This window comes from Macrotis lagotis, chromosome 8 (genome assembly GCF_037893015.1).
Source record: "Macrotis lagotis isolate mMagLag1 chromosome 8, bilby.v1.9.chrom.fasta, whole genome shotgun sequence".
In the NCBI taxonomy this organism is placed as follows: Eukaryota; Metazoa; Chordata; class Mammalia; order Peramelemorphia; family Peramelidae; genus Macrotis; species Macrotis lagotis.
Window position 1 is genome coordinate 20488225 of NC_133665.1, and position 22769 is coordinate 20510993.

At 37.6% G+C, this 22769-nt stretch overlaps 1 protein-coding gene across 3 annotated transcripts in view; it reads left to right on the plus strand.

Annotated features, from left to right (window-relative positions):
• The window catches only part of LPAR1 (lysophosphatidic acid receptor 1), a 291018-nt gene that overhangs the window by 149730 nt on the left and 118519 nt on the right, over positions 1-22769 (plus strand). For 2 of the 3 annotated variants that reach the window (XM_074196492.1, XM_074196491.1), the window contains exon 1: positions 9677-10216. The exons of the other annotated variant lie outside the window; for it this stretch is intronic. The gene's annotated coding sequence lies outside the window, so the exon portion shown is untranslated. Of the gene's footprint in view, positions 1-9676; positions 10217-22769 lie in introns of those variants that run through there. 3 annotated transcript variants of the gene reach the window in all.

A 22769-nucleotide genomic window follows, 5' to 3' on the forward strand; every position in this document is an offset into this window, starting at 1 on the left:
AAATATTATTTGTAAGGACTTAGTATAGTGTTTCTGACTCTTTGAGACCTCATTTGGAGTTTTCTTGGCAAGGATACTGTAGGGGCTTACCATTTTATTCTCTGGATAGTTTTACAGATGAGAAAACTGAGGTAAACAAGATTGAGTGACTTGCCTGTGGTCACCGATAATAAGTGTCTGAAACCAGGGAGATGAGTCTTCCTAACTCCAAGCCCAACGCTCTATCCACCTCAACATCTAGTTGCCTTGACAAATACTTGGTGCTAAATAACACTTGTTTCCTTACTTCTCTACACCATATTTTTCTGCTCTTAACCTGGGTACCGAAAGAGGAAGGTCAGAATCCAAGTGGAAATGTTCCTTCTTTGGTGCCACATTTTAGGAAATACATTGACTGGTGTGTAATTGAAATTAGAAGATGGTAAAGGATATAGAAATCATAGCAATGTGTTAACTCTGGAGAAGAGTAAGGAGGATGGGAATGAGGAGGATAACTGAGGAATTGGCAGGATAAAATTGAAGAATGGCAGGATAACTATCTTTAAGGATCTGAAAAGTTGTGATGTGGAACAGAGATGAGGGCAGAACAAAGAACATTTTAAGTGGGGGAGGAGAGGAAGTTTCTGAGATTTAGTCTTTCGTATCTAGAGCTGTTCAAAGGTAGAATGGAGAGCATTTCCTTTTCACAGATGATTTTCAAGGGATCAAATTATTGGGTGGGGACCATTATAGAGGTGACTTGTTCAGGTAAGATAAGGAAAGGATTATGGGCAACAATCCCTGAAAGACCTCAATGGAAACACGGGACAAATAAGCCATTTGGAAAGGGCCAATATAGCCTTGTTTATCTGGAAAAAGAGGTGTCTGAGTGGTGATGGTGCTTAAAGGAGGGAAGTGGTGAGAAAAGGGAAGGAGGAGAGGGAACAATGCGTGTGGTGAGCATTGAAAATGAGACAGTTCTTGACTTTTTTACGTCTGCTCTTAGAACACCAAGTTTCCTTCCTTCATCTACTAGTACCACGCCTTCAGACCCATCAAATTACATTGCATTCATTTTGCAAACATTATCTGCAGCTGGTGGTGCAGCAGAACCAGGAAGAACTGTATTCAAATCTAGTTTGAGACACTAGCAAGTCACTTAACCTCTTTGCCTCAGTTTCCTCAACTGTAAAAATAGGGATGTTAACATCACCTATCCTCTTGTTGTGAGAATCAAATGTAATAACAGTAGTAAGGGCTTTATAAATGTTAGCAATTATTAGCTATTATGTGCATGTTGTAGTTTTCCCTTCCTCCATACTTCTCCACTGAAACCCTTTGAAGTCTTTGACTTTTTCAATTTTTTTTTTTTTGCATTCCTAACCGGTGGCTCAGACAGAGGAATAAACTTGGACTCCTGGAGACCTGAGGTCAAACCTAGTCCCAGACCCTGAGGGAGAATTTTGAACTCTCTGATTTCAAATTCCCTTTCCAGCTCTAAATCTAAGAGCCTATGATGCAGTGGCTGGAATGTCATAGGTATTTTATTGTTGGTAATTATGGCATTTTAAGGAAGAGAATAAGCATTTATTTAGTACCTACTCTATTTGGCAGACATGGTGCTAAGCCCTTTAAAAATAACACTTCATTTAATCATCTTAACCACTATGAGAGGGAAATACTATAATCATCTCATTTTACAGGTGAGGAAACTGAGGCAGACAAAGGTTAAGTGATTTTCTCAAGAGTCCCAAGGCTAGTAAGTGTCTAAAGCTGAATTTGATCTCAGGCCTTTTAACTTGTTGATTAGTTGATTGATTGAATGAACAAATGATTAAATGAAGATGAGACCAAATTTAGGGATAAAAATTGATCATCTCAGTTTTGACATATGTCATTTAATTCAGTATTTACCTAAAATGATTTTTCTATCTCCAAAAATGTGATCAACTAAAAACTTATAAATAAATATTAACTGGAAGTTAACCACATTGAATTGAAATAACCTGGAGAACAATTGCTAAGATGTGTTACAACTCATGTTTGAGTTTTAGCTAAAGAGAAAACACATGTAACTAGTAGCAGCATTTAAATAAATATAAATGAAAGAGAGAACACCTTCTAAATTACTAGTAATTAAAATACATTACAGTAACAACTCAGATCAATTCAACTTATAGAAAGGAAATTAATAGCAAAGGAAAATGATAGAAAGAAGGAAATAAAGACTGCACTTGGGAAAGGAAGAATCAGTTAAGCAGGCTGAGTTCTTTTTGTGCATGCAATTGTTAAATAAATTTACAGTTACTAAGTTATTTTTCCTAAGGGCATATTTACAATGACTCTTTTATTTTTACATGGGATTATAGGGATTCACTGCCTTAAAGTAATATAGAGTGCTAGCTTGATGATTAGAATAAGGATAGCACTGACTCATGTGTGATGCTTAAATGAGTGCATTTCATTCAGTTTTTGGTTCTTTTAGAAAGAGCACCAAGTAAACAGATCCTAAGCATCTCCTCTTCATTGCCTATTGAGTTCACTATAGGTTCAGGGTATTAAATCTCCATCTTCTTATGACTCAGTGATGTACTCTATGCTATCCAGGGGTAACTGAAAGACATGGGAGACATGGATAGGAGTTTGGGGTCAGGGAGTGGTGATGGTTAAAAGTAGGAATGTCAAAGAACCTGTAGTTTAATATAAGAATATTGGAACTGCTGTGAGGGGACTTGGGTTCAAATTTCACTTTGCCATTCACTATCTTGTATAATCTTGGGTAAGCCACTTCCCTTCCCTTGCCTTCAATTTCCTCATCTGTAAAATGTGAGGGAAGTAGACTGGGTTATATCCAATACCCCTTCTAGTTGGATATTCTACAATGATATTGAATTTGTTTCTTTTTTTAAACATGGCAGCTCTGGGATAACTTTCTCCCATTTCTTTCTCCCATCTGTTTACATTTTGTATACCACTTGTCAGATTTTAGGGTTCCAAATTTACATTCTTCTGGGAAGAGCACTAGCAGGTAAGGGTGAAAAAAAGGAAAGAAGGAAAAGTAGAGAAAAAAAACAAGAAACAGAAGGCAGCAAGGAAGGGAGGGAGGAAAGAAAGAGAAGAAAGACAGGAAGGAGAGAATCCACTAGGTGCCTGAGACTGGATTTGAATGCAGATCTGCTCTATCCACTATACCACACAGCTGCCCCCAATAGAAGATAAGTCCCAGTATTATTCCATAATTATTTATTAATATTCACTAAAACAATATTTCATATATACATGTATATTATATATATTTATCAGTGAAACAATATACACATTTCATTTTTAGAAAGGAATAATACAAATATATGTAAATATTTGTCATATCCCTTTCTTTAAAAATTGGAATTAAATTTGGTCCATTTCCTTTATTACCATCATTTTTTTAGGGGAATTGGAACTGGGAGACACAGATTTTGTGATTTCGATGAGGAAAGTCCCTCTACTAATGGAGTTTGGACATATACTGCAAGTTACAACCCTAGAGATTTGCTCAAGGTAGAGAAAGATTAAATTATTTGGATAAGATCTCAAAACCAGTAATATCAGAGAAAGAACTTGGACCCAGGTCTTCATTTCTCCTAAATTATGATATCTCCCTCCTTTGTCAGACTTTTCTAATTCAATCATAAGTAGAGATTACAGAACTATTGTGAGATCAGAGTCAATTTTGAGGTGATATTTCTATTTCATAGTGACTTCTCACATACTGTGACTGAGATATTTTATTTAGTTTTTGTCATGCCATCTGATTTCATGTCCTTCTCTCAAGCTTCTGTTATTAGAAAAGTCATTTTTCTTAAGTCTCTGTAGTTATCAGCAATGCTTTTTTTCCTTCAAGTTCTGAGATGTCTCGAAAAATGTCAGAGCAAGTATTTTACTTGTTTTTAGTATTAATTAGCAGTGAGGCCTGAACAAGTCACTTCATTTCTGCTAGTTGTTATTATTATTATTTATTTTCTGACCATCACTTTTGTCATCTATAAAATGCAAAAATTAGCACAGATAGTTTCTAAGTTTGATTTTAGCTCTGATACTCTCAAGGGAGGTAGGGCTCAATATAGGAGACATTTAAGATTGCATGGGGAGGGGAGGGAAGGGAGATAGTCCTTTTCTGGTACTCAGCTTTTCTTCAGGAGTCTCCATTAAAAGTCTCCATTCCCCCCCCTCCTTCTTGTTCCCCTATTATTTTCATTCCTTGAAGAACTTAGATTTAATTTTTAAAGGTACTGAACTAAACCTGGTGACTTACCAAAGAGTCTAGTCCAAACTTGTCTGCCCTGTTTGCAGGTCTGCCCTGTAAACCCTGTGTTTTCCTTCTTTCACTCTGTTTTATTATAGGCTATGACAAAAGGAAAGTCAAAAAAGAAAAAAAAGATGTTTTAGGATAAGTAGCATAAAATTGTCCTCTAATTCAGCACAGACTTAAGTTAATCAATTAATCAGTCAACACTTATTTAGCACCTACTATGTATAGACTTCTAATCCAAACAACCACCACCACCACCACCAGATGCAAACTTGGATCCTTCTTGTGCTAATTAACTGATTCAATTCAGAAAGAGACTTTCTGGGTCCTACTCTTTTTTTTTTTTATGATTGTTTCATGTTTTCAGCTTCCCTTTTTTTGATAAGTTACAGGAACTTATTTTTATCATGCTTCATTTTTACGTTTTCTGTATGTCCCACAGCACAATTTCTGGGCACAATTGTAGAATAGACAGGTTAGCAAAGATTTTTCTTCTAGAAGCAACTTTTGATATTCTGGAAAATCTTGATGGGATCCAAGAAGGCTGCATTCTTTACATGGAGATCAATGAAAGTTGAAGGGGGTTCTGTTGTGTCAGATTCTTTGTGACCTTTGTGTTTTCTTGGCAGTGATACCTGATTGGTTTGCCATTTCTTTCTCCAGTTCATTTTACAGTTGAGGAAACTGAGGCAAACAAGGTTAAGTGACTTGCCCAGGGTCACACAGCTAGAGTCTGAGGGTAGATTTGATTTCAGGAAGATGAATCTGACTGATTCCAAGCCCTGCTCTTTATCCACTGCATCACCTAACTGTCCATGTACTCTATTTTGTAGCTAAATGAAATACTTGCTATTCTTCATACTTGCCATTCCATCTTCAATCTCTTTGCCTTTGATATTCCCCATGCCTGAAATGCATTCCTTCCCTACCTTTATCTTTTGAAATTCCTAACTCTGTATGAGGTTTGACTCAAGTGCTATCTTCTACATGAGACTTTTTCTGATCTTCCACATAAAGATGATCATCTCTACAGAGATAATTCCCAGGTCCATATATCCCTACCTAGTTTCTCTGAGTTACAGTCTGGAATTACTAGTTATCTATTAGACATCTCCAACAGGATATCATATAAGCATCTCAAATGCTAATTGTCCAGAGTAGAACTGGTTATCTTCCCTCCTAAATTTTCCCCTCTTTCAAACTTCTTTTTTTTCTTGTAAGAGTACAGCATCATGCTTATTAACAGGGCTGATCAGCTTAATGTCATTCCCCATTCTCTCCATAAATCCAAATCCATTGTTAAATCTTATCATTTTTACTGAAGTAGCATCTCTATTTGTATTCTCCACTCAAAAAGCTGCCATCCTTGTTCAGGCTCACTTCTAGACTATTGCTATAGCTTTCTTATTAATCTTGTTGACTAAGTTTTTACTAACCTAGGCATGATAATCAGACCAGAGACAGAGTGCCAGTAAATCAGATAGTGGTCTATTTACTTTCTTTCTTTGCACATAATCCATTTGTAAATCATGGAATTTCTCCTGATAAACAAAATATCTGGCAAGGTAGAGCTCTTATGTGTAAGTGGGAAAATGAATCAAAGAACAATCAAATCTGGGGCTTGAGTGATTTTTCCAGGACAGACCAATACAATTGCATCACTTGTGCCCATCCCAGTGGAAGTCCTATGAGAATGGCTAAGCTGATTGTATAGTTTTTTGGGGATATATTATTATTGTACTACTACACTCACTTAATAAATGCAAGCATAGTTTAGGGAACTGTCATGATTAAAACGAGTTACTATTTTGTTTTCTCTGTTTCCCAGGCCCAGAAACTAAATTATTATTATTAAATTCATTGTGTATATCATATTAATATAAAAATCATAACTCTAGACAATCTCAAGGCTCTTCTCACTATGACCTGTCTTCAACTCAGTTGCCCAGTGATTTCCCCAAAGAATGGGTCTTACCAGGTCATTTCCCTACTCAATACATACTAGGACCTTCCTCTTACTTCCACGATAAATTTTAAAGTCTTCTTGTCTAGTATTTAAAACTTTTCATAACTGGATCTGCCTTACCTTTCCAGTATTCTTATACTTTATTCCTTTCTACAAATCCCTTATTCTCACTCATATTTCCAATTCATTTCATTATCTTATTATTTTCTACCTTCACATAATCTCTCCTAAATATTCCTTTCTACTTACAAAGCTGCCAACCTGCTATGGGTCCTCATCACCTCATTTCCAGACTAATTCATTAGCCTTTGAGTTAGTCTCTATGCACCATCTCTCCCTATTCTAATCCACATTCCATTTAGTTTTCAAAGTTATCTTCTTAAAGTGAATACCATAATATGTCACTCCTGTACTCAATAAACTCCAGAGGCTCCCTATTACATAATGGACCAAGCATAGAGGTTTTGTTTGGTTTTTAAAACTCTGCAACCTGCCCCTTTCCTACCTTTCCAGTCTTCTGACATTTTACTGCCTTTATCATGTTCAAGTTGCATTACTTGATCTTATGCAACACTCTGCTCAGGACTTTGGCTCTTCATTGATTTTCTCCCAGGCCTGGAATACTCTTTCTCTTTTTGTCTCTGCTTCATGAATTTCTTAACTTTTGTGAAGTCTTTTCAAATTCTACCTTTTGTAAGAAACTTTAATTGACCCTTTTAATGATTGTCTCCCCTCTGAGATATAAACCCAATAAATACAACATGTGTATCCAGATACATATAATATATATATATGTATACATACATAATTATTTGATGCTATTTCTTCCATTATATTGTGAGTTTCTTAGGACAGAGATTGGTTTTTTGTTTGCCTTTTTTTTTTGAGTCCTCACTGCTTAGTATTTAGTTTGACATATAACAGGTGCTTAATAAATGCTTGTTGACTGATTCCAATCATTGGCAACATCCTTCCCTCTCCAACTTCATCGTATATATTGTCTATTTACTATTTTGTATACATAGTGGGTTCACCTCCCCTTTTCTATTTCTGTCACCATAATTAAATCAATTCTTCTATTGTTTTCTTTGAAAATGTGTGGTCTCATATTCCTCTACTTTCTCCCTGCTGCTAATTCCCAGCATATTTTTTTCCCCTTAGCCCTTCCCACTTAAAATCTAAGTTCTCAGAGGTCAAGGACTTTCTTTTACTTTTGTATTTGTATTATTTAGTAAAGAGTTATTTTCATTCATTTATTCAATGACTTTTGATTTTTGCTCTATAATACCTGAATCTGACTTAGAAGATAATTAGTATTATTATCTCTTGACTTGAATTAGAAATACCTGAGAGCCAAGGAAGGAAAAGATCTGGTAAAACAGTTTGGAGAGTCACTAGCCTTTGAGGCTGATGGTAGACTATGATGAAGATTCAGCAACCAGTTACAGATGCTAAATTAAAGCTTGCCTATTTCAATGTAATTGGAAGAAATCAGTCAACCTATGGCGTCATTTGCTTTTTTTTTATTTTTCCAGTGGCAGAAAAGGAGAATTTCTCTTGGAGATTGTCCCGGTTTACTTTGTGAAGATAGTACAGTCTTTCAGACAATGGTTTGATAGGGGTCAGGTGACCCGACAGCCCAGGCTCTGCCATTAGCTAGCTCCATGACATTGAGCAAATCCTTTCACCCACCTAAGTGTCAGTTTACTTTGCAGTCATATAGATATAATAATACTGAAACTAGAAAGCAGTTTATGAATGTCATTTTTCTTGCATCATTGAATAATTTTGGAAGTTACCCAATGCAATTGCTTTATGAATGAGAATATAAAAAATCAAAGTAGTTAAACAATTTGCCCAATGTCACAAATCTAGTCAGTGGTTGAGTTGCAACAAGCATACGGATTTGCATTTTCTGCTCTTCTCTAAAGGATTGTTGAGTGGATCATTTGAGATTTCACTGAGCAATATATGGGTATTGAATATCTGCAATACACTAGTCTCTTGGTTACTAGGGATCCAAAGGAAAAAAAGTGGAGTACTTAAAAAGAATTTACACTGGGTCATAATAACAGCATGAGACTTTAATATTATCTCATTTAATCTTCATAACTATCCTGGGAAACTACCCTCATTTTACAGATGAAAAAATTAAGGCAAATATCGGTGCCCAGAGACACAGCTGAGGTAGGTAAGGTAAGAAAGCTAAGTACCTAAGGCCAAAATGGAACTCAGGTCTTCTTGACTCTATTATCCACTGCGCCACCTAGCTACCCCTATCTCAAATCTTTCTAATTTTAAGATTAAATATTTAGACCTGGAAGGGAGAATATGTAGTCCAAACCCCACTCATTTTACACATAAATGAAATAGGGGGTCCAAGAAACTTAAACGAATTCCTCAAGGTCATAAAAGCAATATTTTGAATCTAAATCCTCCGACTCCAGAACCAATGCTATATCCATTGGATAATGTTAGTTTCCTAGTGAAATTTTCCCTGTGAAAGGGATGGTACCACATTTTTCTCTCCTCAATTTGTATTGCTAAAATGGTTGTGGACTGTTAGTTTAGGAAACCGGATCGTTATTTATAATTATTAATTTGTGGAAAGGGGTGGGGAGGACAGAGTCTCTCCACACAGTCTCTGTTTGTGGACCCGATTCGGATTCGAAAAGCAAAATAGCCGCAGACTGACTAAGGGGAAAAAAAGAGGGTCTCTTTTTCTCTTTGTTGTTAATCGCTACCTTCAGGTAAATAGGTAAATATTATATTAGGAGAGCTTCCGTCTTCTGGATAGTCTGGTTTGTCCTCTTCAATTCTACCTCCTGGAAACTTACTGCAAGAGGTAAAATTAGGAGACCTGGGGTGGGATGAGGTGGCAAGGCGGGTATTACTAGGTTTTCCCGAATTCTGCAGCTTGGAAAAGAAAAGAAACACAGTCCATTTTTAAGGCGGCAGAAAGTTTTCAAGGCAGAGGATTTACCCAAAATACTGTTAAGAAGTAAGAAGATTTGCTGAATCTCAAGAGTTTACCTAAGGAATCGGGGCCGGGCCGGCAGTCTAATTCGTTGTTTTAAATGAATGCGCTTAGTAAAGAAAAGAAAAGGAAAGGAGGGCAGAAAGAATGGATAATTGATTTACTTAAAGAAAACCAAATCAGTTCTAAGCTGAAGAGCTGGGAGCCTCAGCGAATGAATGAAAGAGAGAAAGAGAGAGAGAGAGAGATAGAGAGAGATAGGAAAGAGGTGGAAGGGGAAGTGGGGTGGGGTGCATTTAGCGGGGTGGCTGGGGGTGCGGGAGAGATAATCTGCTCGGAGCCAGGAGGAAAAAAGGAGGAGGAGGAGGAAGCAAGGAGTCCCAACTTTGCACGCCTCCTCCCTGTCTCCTCCCATCTTCTCTTTCCACTCCACCCAGTGGAGCGGCGGCGGCGGCGGCTGCACAGGCTCCCCAGCCTCCCCAGCGCAGTTTCCACTCCGCTGCTCCTAGCGCGCGGAACCGGGGAGGCCAAGCGGCCGGTCTGGGTGCTCTTCCTCCTGCGCCTCGCCATCCCCGCCTCCAAACATCAGCTCTAGCCCCAGTCTTGCGCGCCGGGAGCCCTCCTCCTCACAGGGGTGCTGCCTTAGCTGCCACTCCCGGCTTCCCCGTCTCCTTCTCCTGTCCCGGGAGGTGTAGTCTTCCTCTAAGCTCCGGCGGGGTTGCCCGGGGCTAGTGAAGGAGCCGGAGAGGGGGAGCCAGGGTATGGTGTTCACTTGGGCGATCGGGGCTTCTGGCAGGCGCCCTGACCAGTGACTGGAGCCAGAGGAGCCGGCGGGAGGCGGGGAGGCCGAGGGGCAGTGGTGCTGGAGACCCGAGGCTGCGGGCCGGAGCACTGGGAAAGCTGGAGGAGAGGTGGGAAGCAGGCACGGGACCTGCGAGGTACCCTAGGGAAGGGCTGCACCGGCTCTGAGAGGGAGGAAGAAGGACGTCTCCAAAGGGCACAGGTAAGCAAGGCGCTCCAGCAGCTGGAGACGGGGCAGACGGGGTGGAGGTTGGCGTTCTAGCAGAGATGGGACGATGGGCAAGAAGGGGGCTCCGTGCTTTCTCAGTTGGAAGCCAGAGATCCAAGCGTCTTTCTGATCCTCAAAAACTTTTTTGGAATCGCTTGTCTTGCAGCCACTCCACGAGGTCCTCCAAACCAACTTCCTCCTCACCCATTCCCTTCTGTCCCCAATTCCCCCCCCCCCCCCCCCCCCCCCCCCCGGCCAATCCCTCCCCGGCTCTGAGTTTGGGTATTCTGACTGTGTCTGTGGTGGTTTGCCGCAGGCACAACTGAATTACAAGTTTTGGTCTTCTTGCCTCTGGAGAGCTTTTCTGAGCCCAAAGAAGCAAGTTTCTTGTTATCTGGGGGCGCTAGCTCCCGCACCCTCTGCACCCAGAGGGCACTGTTTACAGCGCAGACCTATAAGGCTAGGGAGACTGGGAAGGGGGCCCAGGCTTATCGCGGGGGTTATTTTTCTTCCCCTTGCCCGAATCGAAAGACAAACACCTGGGAACCCGTGCTGCTGGGGGCGGGGTGGGAGAAAGGGAGACAGTTTCTGGATCAGCTTTTCCCACTGTGGACAGTTCAGTAGCTCCGGGATTACATAGACGCTTGGGGGAGGGGGGTCTCTGTGGGGAGTAGGGTGGGGGGAGTATGCGGTAAGAGGGAGGGACCTAGAAAAAGAGAGGGGGTGGTTTTACTCTTCCAAACCCTATCTTGCACCAATTGGGATCCCAAGGAATTGGATGCTTTGCAGGGTTTTAAAATGGATAACCCTTAGCTGCGCGTGTCTCCGAGATGGCTCTAGTAATTTTAGAGAAATTTATCGTATTGAGAATGAGTGTCTCAGTCCCTATAGTGTGGATGGAATTTACACCCCCACCCTAGCCTCCTCCAATCAGGATTCCTCTTAACTCAAACCACAGTGGACATATAAGTTTGTAAAGACTGGAAAATAGGAAGGAAACTTTGGTTTGGGTGACTGGTTTTGAAATGTGAGTTCTTGTTACTAGATGTTGCTAATGATTTGAAGTTTATTCTTTTTTTTTTCTTGTTGGACGAAGTATCTTGACTTGATTTCAATCTTTTAAGATGACCCTTTCTCGGCCTAAAGTGTACATATTTGTCTCTTGACACCTTTTCTCTACCATTTCACGTTACAAACCTCTTAGGATTTCTTTTGTCTTGGATTAGAGTCTCTTTTTCCAATTTCATTTACTTCTCAATTCTTTTTCTCTCTCCCTCCCCTTCCCCCCACTTTTCCTCCTCTCCAAATGGTCACTTAAAATAATCTTAATTCACTGTTTTACCTAATGTGTCTGTCCATCCATGAAGTTGAGACATGCAATTTAGACTCCATGCTTTTTTGTTGACTGAAGGCTTTATCATTTAGAAAAATTATAATTATTTTAAGAAGTATGATCTTGTTTGGCAGGAATTATCAACAGTAAAGAGTGTATTAAATTGTCATGTTAGGTGGAAAATTATATAAATTTACTCAGGGATTCTTGGCTTTTATCAACTTGAAGTGTGAATCCTGATTTTTTTTTCTGCATTTTTCTTTTCAACTTTGGTTAGAAAGGAGAAAATTGAATGAGTGCTAGCTGTGTTGAGTAAATATATAATCCATTAATTTCTTAACTTCTATTTTTAAAACTTGAATAAAATGAGTTCAGAAAGAGATAAAATTAGATGTAGAAGAAAAATAATTGAATTGAAAGACAGATCTAGATTCTAGGTGTTTCTTTCACTAACTAGGTCTGTGAGCTTTATCTAGTTAAATAACTTTTCAGGATTTCAGTTTCTTAATTTGTAAGGAGAAAGTTAACTAAATTTTAAAAAGTAAACACTTATTATTCCCATTTTACAGTTGAAGAAACTGAGACAAATGAAGAGTGACTTGACCACATAACCTCTGAAGTTCCCCTCCAGGCTCTAAAAGAATAAAGTAGATAATTATTTCAATGTTAAAAAGATGAGCAGTCAAATAGTAGGAAACAGAAGAAGGAAAGTTAGCAGACAAAAGCATAAGAATAGGAAGGTCAGCTCACAGAAGGAAATAATAATTGGATAGAAGAAAGGAAACACATTTCCTATGTCTTTTCTCCCATGGGAACATCTAATACTGTTGTTTTTCTTTTTAGAATGGTCTGTATTTTCTTTAATATCTGACCACTACTATTCTTAAAACTGATTTGCTGTCCGTTCCCAACTCATCATAAAGAACTTTTAATGCTATCAGAGGCTGCTCAAGATTTATTTCATGATGTAATAAAATGTACATTATTATATACTATTTTATCAATTATAATAATGTATCAATAATTCACATGCAGTGCTTCACAATAATTCAAAGGAATTTCTTGACAGTTTACAAAAAAATTCTTCACAGCCCTATAAGATATATAGTTCTCATTTTATAGGAGGAAATTGACACTCAGATTAAGTAAAGTAGGGAGGAAGAGGTTTGGGATTGGAACCCAGCTCTTCTAACTTCAAATTTAATTCTTCATATGTAGTGAACATCCCACCATTATTAAGAAATAAAACAGGGAAGTTCAGTGAATAGAGATCTTGTCCTGGATTCAGGAAGACCTAAGTTCAAATCCATCTCTTAGTTACTTCTTGCCTCAGCTTCCTCAATTGTGATGTGGGGGTAATAGAATGCTGGGTCTCATCTTCCCAATACAAATCTGGCTTCACTTATTAGCTGTGTGACCCTGTACCAGTAACTTAAACCTTATTGGAAAGATAGAAGGAAGGAAAGAAAGATTGGCATCCCTTCCAAGGAGATAAATTTTGAAAATCTCTTTAAATATAATATCTCTTTGAATGTGATGTCATATTGGACTTTGATTTTTCTAGTTATCTCATAAATTTTTCATTTTAAATAGGGGAAGACTCAAGGGAAACTGGCTTAACTGTTGTTAGAGCTACTGGAAAAACAAAGAGAAAAAAAATCACACATGAAGTTGATTCTCTACACTGTGTCATTCATTCTAAAAATCAGCCAATTTCAGGATAAAGAATCATATTTCAGCTTGGCAAGGGAAGCTACATGCCAGGATGGATAATGCTATACCATTAGAACCATGCTTTTGAGAGTCAGTGGGACAGAACTGTTGAGCTTTAGTTATGAGTATAAACTAATATTACAGCATATTTTTCTTAGACTTTTGATTTATATCAAGAACAGTAGTGTGTGGATTACTGCTTGTAGTCAAAACTGAACACAAATGTTAGCTCTTGTATTGTTGAATCCTTAAATGGGAGATTTTGTGGGCAGTGCTCTATTGTATTGGTACTTATCAACAAATATAATTTAACCAAAAGAAACAAAGTTAATATTTAACTGTCTTGAGGGAACTGTTAAGGACAATTGGAAAGTAGTTGGTGAGAGAAAGGGAATAGGATAAATATGTAAATTTAAATCACAAGAGCTTTAATATCCTTTAGAAGAATGAAAGATCCATAAATGCTATGTTACTTAGTAGCATATATTCAGTAACTTGTTCCTTTAAACAATAGTGTTTTTTGAACTTTTGAGACATTCAGAGATCTTTTTTAGTAGAGCAAAAAAGAATTTTTGATGTCATTCAGACTTGGTAACACAATTTGATATAGTTTAAAAGTTACTCTACAAAAATACTAGTAAAAAGAAAAAAATCTAACTACTAGGAAGGTATCTTATAGTTTAATTTGAAATGACTATTTGTTACTTGGAAATTTTGAAAATGAAATTTTCTTTATTTTTTGTCATATGAAGAAGTTAGAGTATATGGGAGGGACAAAAAAAAAATCTTGAACTGAAGAGAAGACTTAAAACAGTTGTCTAGGTCCCATGAAGAACACTGGGCATCTTGGAGAGTAGAAGGGAATTTGCAAATTTTACAAAATCTTCTTTAGAACAATGAATTTGAGCCTCTTTTTGAAACCAATAAGCTGATCTTTGGGGGGGGATGGGGAAAAGGGAGGAGAGATGGGCTATACTGCTCAACCTGTTTACTTTCTTAGATGATTATCTCATTACCTCTCAGATACCTATTATTCTAGAAGTTCATGTTATCTGTCACATAATGCATTATTGAAAAGGGTTGGACAAGTATCTCTGGCTTTTGTATAAACAGATTCTAAACAGATCTGATTTAATTTTCTCATTTCTTTTTTAATGATTTGTTTTGATTTCTAAGATTGCCTTTTTTATATGATCAGATGCTACTTAAAAGAGATAATAGATCTTTAAGATTCTACTTAATTTTTTAAAAACAGTTTTTATTTAAGGCAGTGGGGTTAAGTGACTTGTCCAAGGTCACACAGCTAGACAATTATTAAGTGTCTGAGGTCTGATTTGAACTCAGGCCATGTTCTATTCACCTTGCCACCTAGCTGCCCCTGATATTTTCTCATTCTTGAATCTATTGATTAATTAATCATTAATAAATCTATTGATGAATTAAATTTAACTTTAAACAAGTAGAATGACTAATTCCATGAAATGAGATTTGTCTTCTGAATACAATTAGATTGCTATTACCAGACTTTTTTGTTGTATTTTGAGGAAAGAACATCAAGAATCTTTGTCTTTTACATCTTTTTGACTGAAAAAGTCCCCTCCCTCCCTCCCTCCCTCCCTCCTTCCTTCCTTCCTTCCTTCCTTCCTTCCTTCCTATCTTCCTTCTTTCTTTCCCTTTTCTCCCTCCCTTTAGAAAGGAGATTGTAGGATATAGTTTCAGGAGAGCAATTTCAAAGTAGCAATTATTTGTTATCTTTCTTAGAATTTCAGTGAATCTAATATATTTCTTGCATGGTTTATTTTAGGTTTATTTATTCAACAGTTTAGGAAAATGATGAAAATAATGAAAGGACTGTATCACATATAAAATGGGTACATTAAGATGTAATGGTTCTTGACTTACAGTGTTATTATGAGGATCAAATTAGTCCTTCATTCTCAAAGAATACAACATCAGGGATATGATGCCATGACAAGCAAGTGAATTGGGTGTGAGTGAGGAGGGTGCTGTGCTAAGTCACTAGTCTCACTTTTCTCCTTTAGAGTCATCTGGATCTAGAGACCAGATATAGATCAGGACAACTGGAGATGGCACTGGATGTGAAGCAATCATGGTTAAATGACTTGCTGAAGGTCATGCAGCTAGTGTTCTGAGGAGGAACACTCCTCTTCCAAGATAGTACTCTATCCACCGTGCTACCAGTTAATGCCTATAAAAAGTACTTGGGAAATTTTGATCTAGAGAAATGTAAGTTTTATAAAAATAAACATTCATTGCAAATATACATTTTTATGGGTAGAATGTAAGCTCTTTGGGAGATAGGAGCTGTTTCATTTTTTATCTTTGTATCCCTGTAGCTAGTATGGAATCTGGCACACATTAGACCCTTAATAAAGGTTCATTGATTAATTGGTTAAAGCAATTCAGTGAAAAGTCAAAGTTATAAAATTCAACAATAATTCCAGAAAGGAAAAAGAATTGTGATTTCCATTTCAAGGAATTTTGATTTTATTTTTCTTAGTTTATCTTTATACTGCCAGGAAAGTGATACAATTTCAGTCCAGTACTAAAATAAACATGCATAAGCCTGGGAAAGAAAGACTAGGTTTAAAATGGTGGTACAGAAAATGATTAAAAGTTGCCTTTTCCTCAAGAAGGATAAAAAATTGAATAATAAATTATCAAAAGATATCCACGTCATAAGCAGTGTGTTTCAGGTTTGAAGTAACTGGTCCCTTGCTAATAGTCATCTTATAAACTACTAGTGCATCTGAAAGACACATGGTTGATGTGATGATGATGATGATGATTGTCCTTGGTTCTTAAAGAAGCTCTTGACATCAGGGAGGTGATGGCATGACAAGCACATGAATTGGATTTGAGTGATGGCATGCTGTGCTAAATCATCAATCTCACTTTCTCCTCTAGAGCCATGTGGGTCCAGTGGCAGATATGGAGCAGGATGACTGGAGATGGCCCTGGATGTGAGGCAACTGAGGTTAAGTGATTTGCCAAAGGTCACACTGTTAGTATACATTGGAGATCCAATTTTGAACTCAGATTTTCCTAACTCTGGGCTTAGTGTTCTACCTTCTTTACTCCTTGACTGCCTCTGCCTTATTGCTAGCAAAGACAGGCATCATGAAAAACATATGGCTAGTTATATATGGGAAGGGATAACTGGTGAGCTTAGCACAGTGCCTCACAAATAGCAGGCATCTAAAGATTGCTAGTTGACCATCAGAATTATTGAAAGTAGCAGAGAAAAGATTGGGTAGACTCTCCATGGAGGATTTAAAGAAATATTTATATGGTAGAGAATGACCCTGAATGAGAAGATATAAATGGATTGATTCATACCAGTGGAGAAGTATATATGTAGAAAAGACCTGAGATGTATCAATAGATGTAAGTTATAAATCTTAATAACAAATGTGAGTATTTTATTTTTAGCTTGTTGCTTGGTTCCTCTTTCTTCTTTTCCTCCTGCCTTTCCTTATTTATTTGAGGTAAGTCTACTTTACTACATGTTGTTTTTCATTGTCCTCATTTCATACATAGTCCTGTCCTCCCTTACTCAAAGTAAATGCTTTAACAAATGTTTATTGATTCACCTTACACTGGAAGCTTCTTGTCAGGGACTATCTTTTACAATTTTATCTCCATAATAGGTACTTCATTGGTTGGCCTCTTGCAATTGTCTGTAAAGAATTTATATGTAGTCTAAATTAAATATCCCTGAACTGAATTAGGAATAAGAATTAGAGATAAGGATACAATGTGAAAGTTTATTTAGGGGTCAGATAATGTGAGTCTCCCCAGTTTAGAAGTTATACCTTGGGCAGCTAGGTGGCGCAGTGGATAAGCACTGGCCCAGGAGTCAGGAGTACCTGGGTTCAAATCCGGTCTCAGACACTTAATAATTACCTAGCTGTGTGGCCTTGGGCAAGCCACTTAGCTCCATTTGCCTTGCAAAAACCTTAAAAAAAAGTTATACATACCTGGAGCCAGTGAAAGAATTTTTTACATCTGGAAAATTTCAAATATTGAGAACTGCCTGCAAGATTTTTCTGATTGATAAGTTTCTTGAGATATATATCAATATGTCCCTCTTATAGTACACTTTTTCTTCTAAATGCTAAATCTTTGTGCTTTCAATTTTTTTTCTTACACTATCCTTTGAGGTGAATAGAGACAGGGGCCTATAAATTTCCTTTCATAGAAATTAATATTTTTAAAAGTCAGGGAATAAAGGGGCAGCTAGGTGGCACAGTGGATAGAGCACCGGCCCTGGAGTCAGCAGTACCTGGGTTCAAATCTGGTCTCAGACACTTAGTAATTACCTAGCTGTGTGGCCTTGGGCAACCACTTAACCCCATTTGCCTTGCAAAAAAAAAAACCCTAAAAAAAAAAGTCAGTGAATGACATGAGTGAATATTCCAGGTCTTCTTAACTTATACTTTCTCAGTTCACCTGAATCAGATATATGGCTCTTTAATAGGCTATAATTTGTGTTGCTTTTATATTTTGTTTATGGTGAATTTTCTATTATAGTGAAATTTACCTCTTAGGTACAGGAGTCAGGATTGTTCAGTCAGCACTCAAGAGCATAATAACAAGGCCTCTGTTGCTGTTTTAGATGAGAGAAACTTTATCTACTCTTTGAGTGACTCCTTGGAAAAGAATATCTAAGCATCATGCTGTCATGGGGAGGCATACTTAATCCTGGATCTTTGCAATGTGTTATCTTTGTGGATCCTCAAAAACAATCCATTCTGGTTGTGTTTTTGTTTCAGTTACTGGAGGGATATGAATGAATTGGAAAACTCAATCAAAAAAATAAGAAGCCTACATTTGATTTTTTTTCTTTTCAGAGGAGGCTGGTGAGCCACCTCCAATTTTCAAGAGAGCAGGGCTGGCACTGATGTACACCACTTATCCTGAATAGCCTGTTACTGCTTCTTTCATGATCAAGCAAGAGCTCTTGGCAGGGTGATTTGAATATCTGGTTGTTCTGACCAGAGAACAGGAGAACAATTTCCAGCTGTGTTGAAAAATGATAAATAGCATCATAGAAAGTGTTATTTATATAAATATCCCACAACATCTGGGGTTGAGTTAAGGGGAGGGATGTCCCAAATCACATGTTATGCATCTGTCATCCTTTTGTTAAGGTGAAAAAATGTGTATGTGGGTCATCTGGGAAAACTAGAAAAAAATGTTGCTAAAGTTATTCATTATAATTAGTATTTTTTTCTTTTTTCTTGCTGTGGTGTTTGTAAATGCTCTACCTGAAAGCTCATTCCTCATTTGACAAGGAGTACTCATTATAGTTAGTGAACCAGGTGTTCAAAGACAAGACTATACATTTAAATTACTGCCCCAACTCCTTGTGCTGTAAATTATCAGAAAGAGGGACAAACATTTTCATGATATGAAAATATCCTTTCATTTACTGGGTACTGAATAATGAAACAAATTTTTATTTTTATTTACTATCTATTTAAAAAATTTCCCAAGGTCCCTGAATATTCAAAAGTATTGACTCCAATTCACAGGAATCACTTTTATTAATGAGGTTTTAACTCGATGATATTAGTGTCATTTCAACTGTTTTTAAATCTCTGTGCTGATTATTAAATTTGAATTTCATTCATCTAGTCAACCAAATCCCTCATTATTTAATCTTGCCTTTGTAATGAAGTGATACTGAGAAAAAGGCCATTATAAGAACCTACTTTATGATGGTGTTACATGATCAATCTGCAGGAATTTATTTAGTCCCTATTGTGTGCTAAGCAGGATGCTCTCTAGTATGCTAGGCAATATAGATAGAAAGACAAAAATGAAATGATCTCAGATATGAAGGAACATTTTCTAAAGGGGTTTGCATCATGTACATATATGTCTATGAGTGGGGAAGCACTGGCATTTTAGGGGATTTAGGAGAGGCCTAAGAAGGATATGGAAGTTGAGCATTATAAGCAGTGGATGATAAGGGAATACATGCCAGACACAGAACAGAATTTAAAGACATGGAAGAGATAGGAAATGGAATGTTTAATATGAAGAAAAACAAGCAAGCTAGTTTGACTAGAAAATTAGGGTATCTTTAAAAATAGATTATAATGCTAGTAAATAAAAAACAATTCTGGAAATATATACTGTAGACAGGTAGTAGGTGGTACAGTGGATAGAGCAGAACTTTGGCCTCAGACATTAGCTGTCCTCAGTTGCTCATCTGTAAAATGAGCTGGCAAGGGAAATGGCAAACCACTTCAGTTTCTTTGCCAAGAAAATCCCAAAAGGGATAGTGAAGAATTGGATAAGAGTGAACAACAACAAACAGATTTAACTTAGGTATCATCCTCACAGAGCCAGACTTGGCTAAGACCTGTCTTTTCTACCTTCATAGAATTTTCATATGTGTCATCTTCTCTCCTCTGACTTGGCTGATTTAATGGTGCAGGTCATCACTTCTTGCCTGGACAATAATAGCAATATTTTTGATTGGTCTCCCTGCCTCATCTCTTCCCCATGCCTTACAAGAGTAATATTTCTTAAGTACATATCTTAACTCCAGTAGCTACCTACTACCTGAACAAATATAAAATTTTTTCTGTCTTTCAAAGCCTCTCCTTTCCAACCTATTTACACTTTATTCCAAATTCCTCCATCTACTCTAACCTTAATTCCCCTTTATATATTCTACAGTCCCATGTCATAGAATGTAAAATCTGTGCTGCTCCTTGCAAAGGATACTCCATCTCCCTATCTGTTCCCATGCCTGGAATTCTCTCCTTCCTCTTATCTGCCTCCTGGTTTCTCTACCTTCTTCAAGAAACTTGTCCCCCATAATTTTCTACTCTAAAAATAAGCAGGTCTAACTCAGCAGCCTTTGAGATCACCATTAATTTTCTCCAATTTCTCCTGTATAGATCTTCTGTGTACAGAGTTGTTTTCATGTTGTCTTCCTAATTAGGTGTAGAACCCTTTAAGGACATAGAGAGGTTTTTGTTTTGTTTTTTGAATTTCTTTGTATCCCTAGCTCTGAGTACAATATTTGGCTTATAGGTACTTAATTAGTGCTTGTTGACTTGACTTTTTAACAGCCCTCATTATTAAAAACAAAACCAAACTGGTTGACATAAAGCCAGAGCTTAAGATTTTGTCTGTCTGTACAAAGTATACTTTATTTTTTCTTTTTTCTTTTATTAACATTTTATTTGTTTTCCAATTATATATAATTGTAGTATCTACCTATCATTTTTTGTAAGGTTTAGATTTTACAATTCCCCCCCCCCCCCCAAAGAAGGCTGTCTGATGGTCTCTACATTGTTTCCATGATATATATATACACTGATGTAAATTGAATATGTTATAAGAGTAAACATAACTCCCCCCCCCCCCCCCCCCAAGAAGATGAGAAACCTCATGAATAGGGAGGAAAAAAATGTACTTCATCCTGTGTTCAGATTCTGATGGCTCTGTCTCTGGGGTGAGTTGCTTTCTTTATCATAAGTCCACCAGAGAAGTTGCTTCAATATTTTTCCCACAGTTGCTATTACTAGCTGTATTTCCCTCCACTCTATTCTTCCTCACTCTCATTTATTCTATTCTCTCTCCTTTCATCCTGGCCCTGTCCAAAAGTGTGTATCTGCTGCCAGATCCTGTGTAATCCTGACTATGGAGACTCAGTAGTTGAATTGTTTGTTTCTGGTAGCTTTTAGAATTTTCTCTTTGACTTGGGAATTTTGGAATTTGGCTATAATATTCCTGGAAGTTTTTCTTTTGGGATCTCTTTCAGGAGGTGATCAGTGAATTCTCTTGATTTCTATTTTACCCTCTGCTTCTAGATCTCAGGGCAATTTTTCTGTATTTCTTGAAAAAAATGAAGTCTAGGCTCTTTTCCTGATTGTGGCTTTCAAGATAGTCCAATAATTTTAAAATTATTTCTTCTGGATCTGTTTTTGAAGTTGTTTGTTTTTCCAATGAGATACTTCACCTTTTCTAATTTTTGGGTTTTTTTGGAATAGTTTTATTTCTTCCTGATTTCTTGTAAAATCATCAGCTTCTTTTAGTTCCATTCTGCATTTGAAGGAGTTATTTTCTTCAGACAGCTTTTTTATCTCCTTTTCCAGCTGGCCAATTCTGCTTTTTAAGGCATTCTTCTCCTCATTTGCCTTTTGTTTTGCTTTTTCCATTAGGCCTAAACTGGTTTTTAACCTATTATTTTCTTCAGTATGTTTTTTTTGTATTTCTTTCACCAAGCTGTATCTGATTTGGTTTTCATGATTTTTCTGCATCACTCTCATTTCTCCTCCCAATTTTTCCTTAATTGCTTTTCAAAGTCTTTTTTGAGGTCATTCATAGTCTGAGCCCATTTTTCTATTTCTCTTGGAAATTTTAGAAATGGGAGTTTCGATTTTGTTGTCATCTGAGTATGTACTTTGATCTTCCATGGGACTAAAGTATCTCTCTGGTCAGATTGTTCTTTTTCTGTTGTTTACTCATTTCCTTAGCCCAAGACAGTACTTCCAAGACTTTGGGTATTTTTTTCAGGACACCCCACTGGGACCTTTATTCCTCCAAGGTCTTATGCATTCTTGCTTGTGCTTTGATACATAGATGTTCCCCCCCCTCCACACTTCCCTCTGCCCTGGAGCTATAAGGAAGGATCCAGTTTGGCTACTTAGTATGGAAGTCCAAACTGCAACCTGGATCTGAGTGTAGGCAAACAATAGTCTTACCCTGAGGGAGAGCAGAGAAATCTCTGCAATGTCTCTGGGGCGCAGGCTGCTTTCTCCAGATTCTCACTTCCGATTCTGTGGCCAGTGCTCCTCGCTCCACACTCATTCTGGTGTAGCAGAGTTCTCTCACTGCCCTTTCAAGCTGTTGCCAGTGATCTCTGGGCTGGACTAGGTTGGGCCGTGCTGCGACCTTGGTTTTTTTCCCAGTCCCCAGTCCTGGTGAAACACACCTTTCCCGGGAACTTCTAAGTTATCTTGGACTGGGAAAATGTATCACTCAGTCTTCCTGTGGGTTCTGTCCTTCTAAATTTTGGCTAGAGTCATAATTTGTTGGTTTTTGGAGTTTTGGTGGGAAGGAGTTCTGGGGAAATGCTGCCTTCACGCTGCCATCTTGAATCTTCCCCCAACTATACTTTATATAGACCTGGTTTGTACTTGTCTATGAACATTTTATCTTCTCAGTAGACTAAGTATAATGAAGGCAAGGAATTTTTTTTCTGTTGGTCTGTATTCTCAGCATCTTGTAGATGCATAATCAATTTCTGTTGCTGAATTGATAAAATTCATTTGTTGATACATTTACCAATTTATTGGGTTTTGACTGTGTGCCATAGCACTGAATGCAATATTAGGAGCCATCAGTAAGGTAGGGAGAGAAGACAGAACAACCTGAAACAAATAACTAAAGCAAATGAATATTTAGTTAGACCTGGATGATATTCCAACTTCAAGAGACTTTTACGTATTTGAT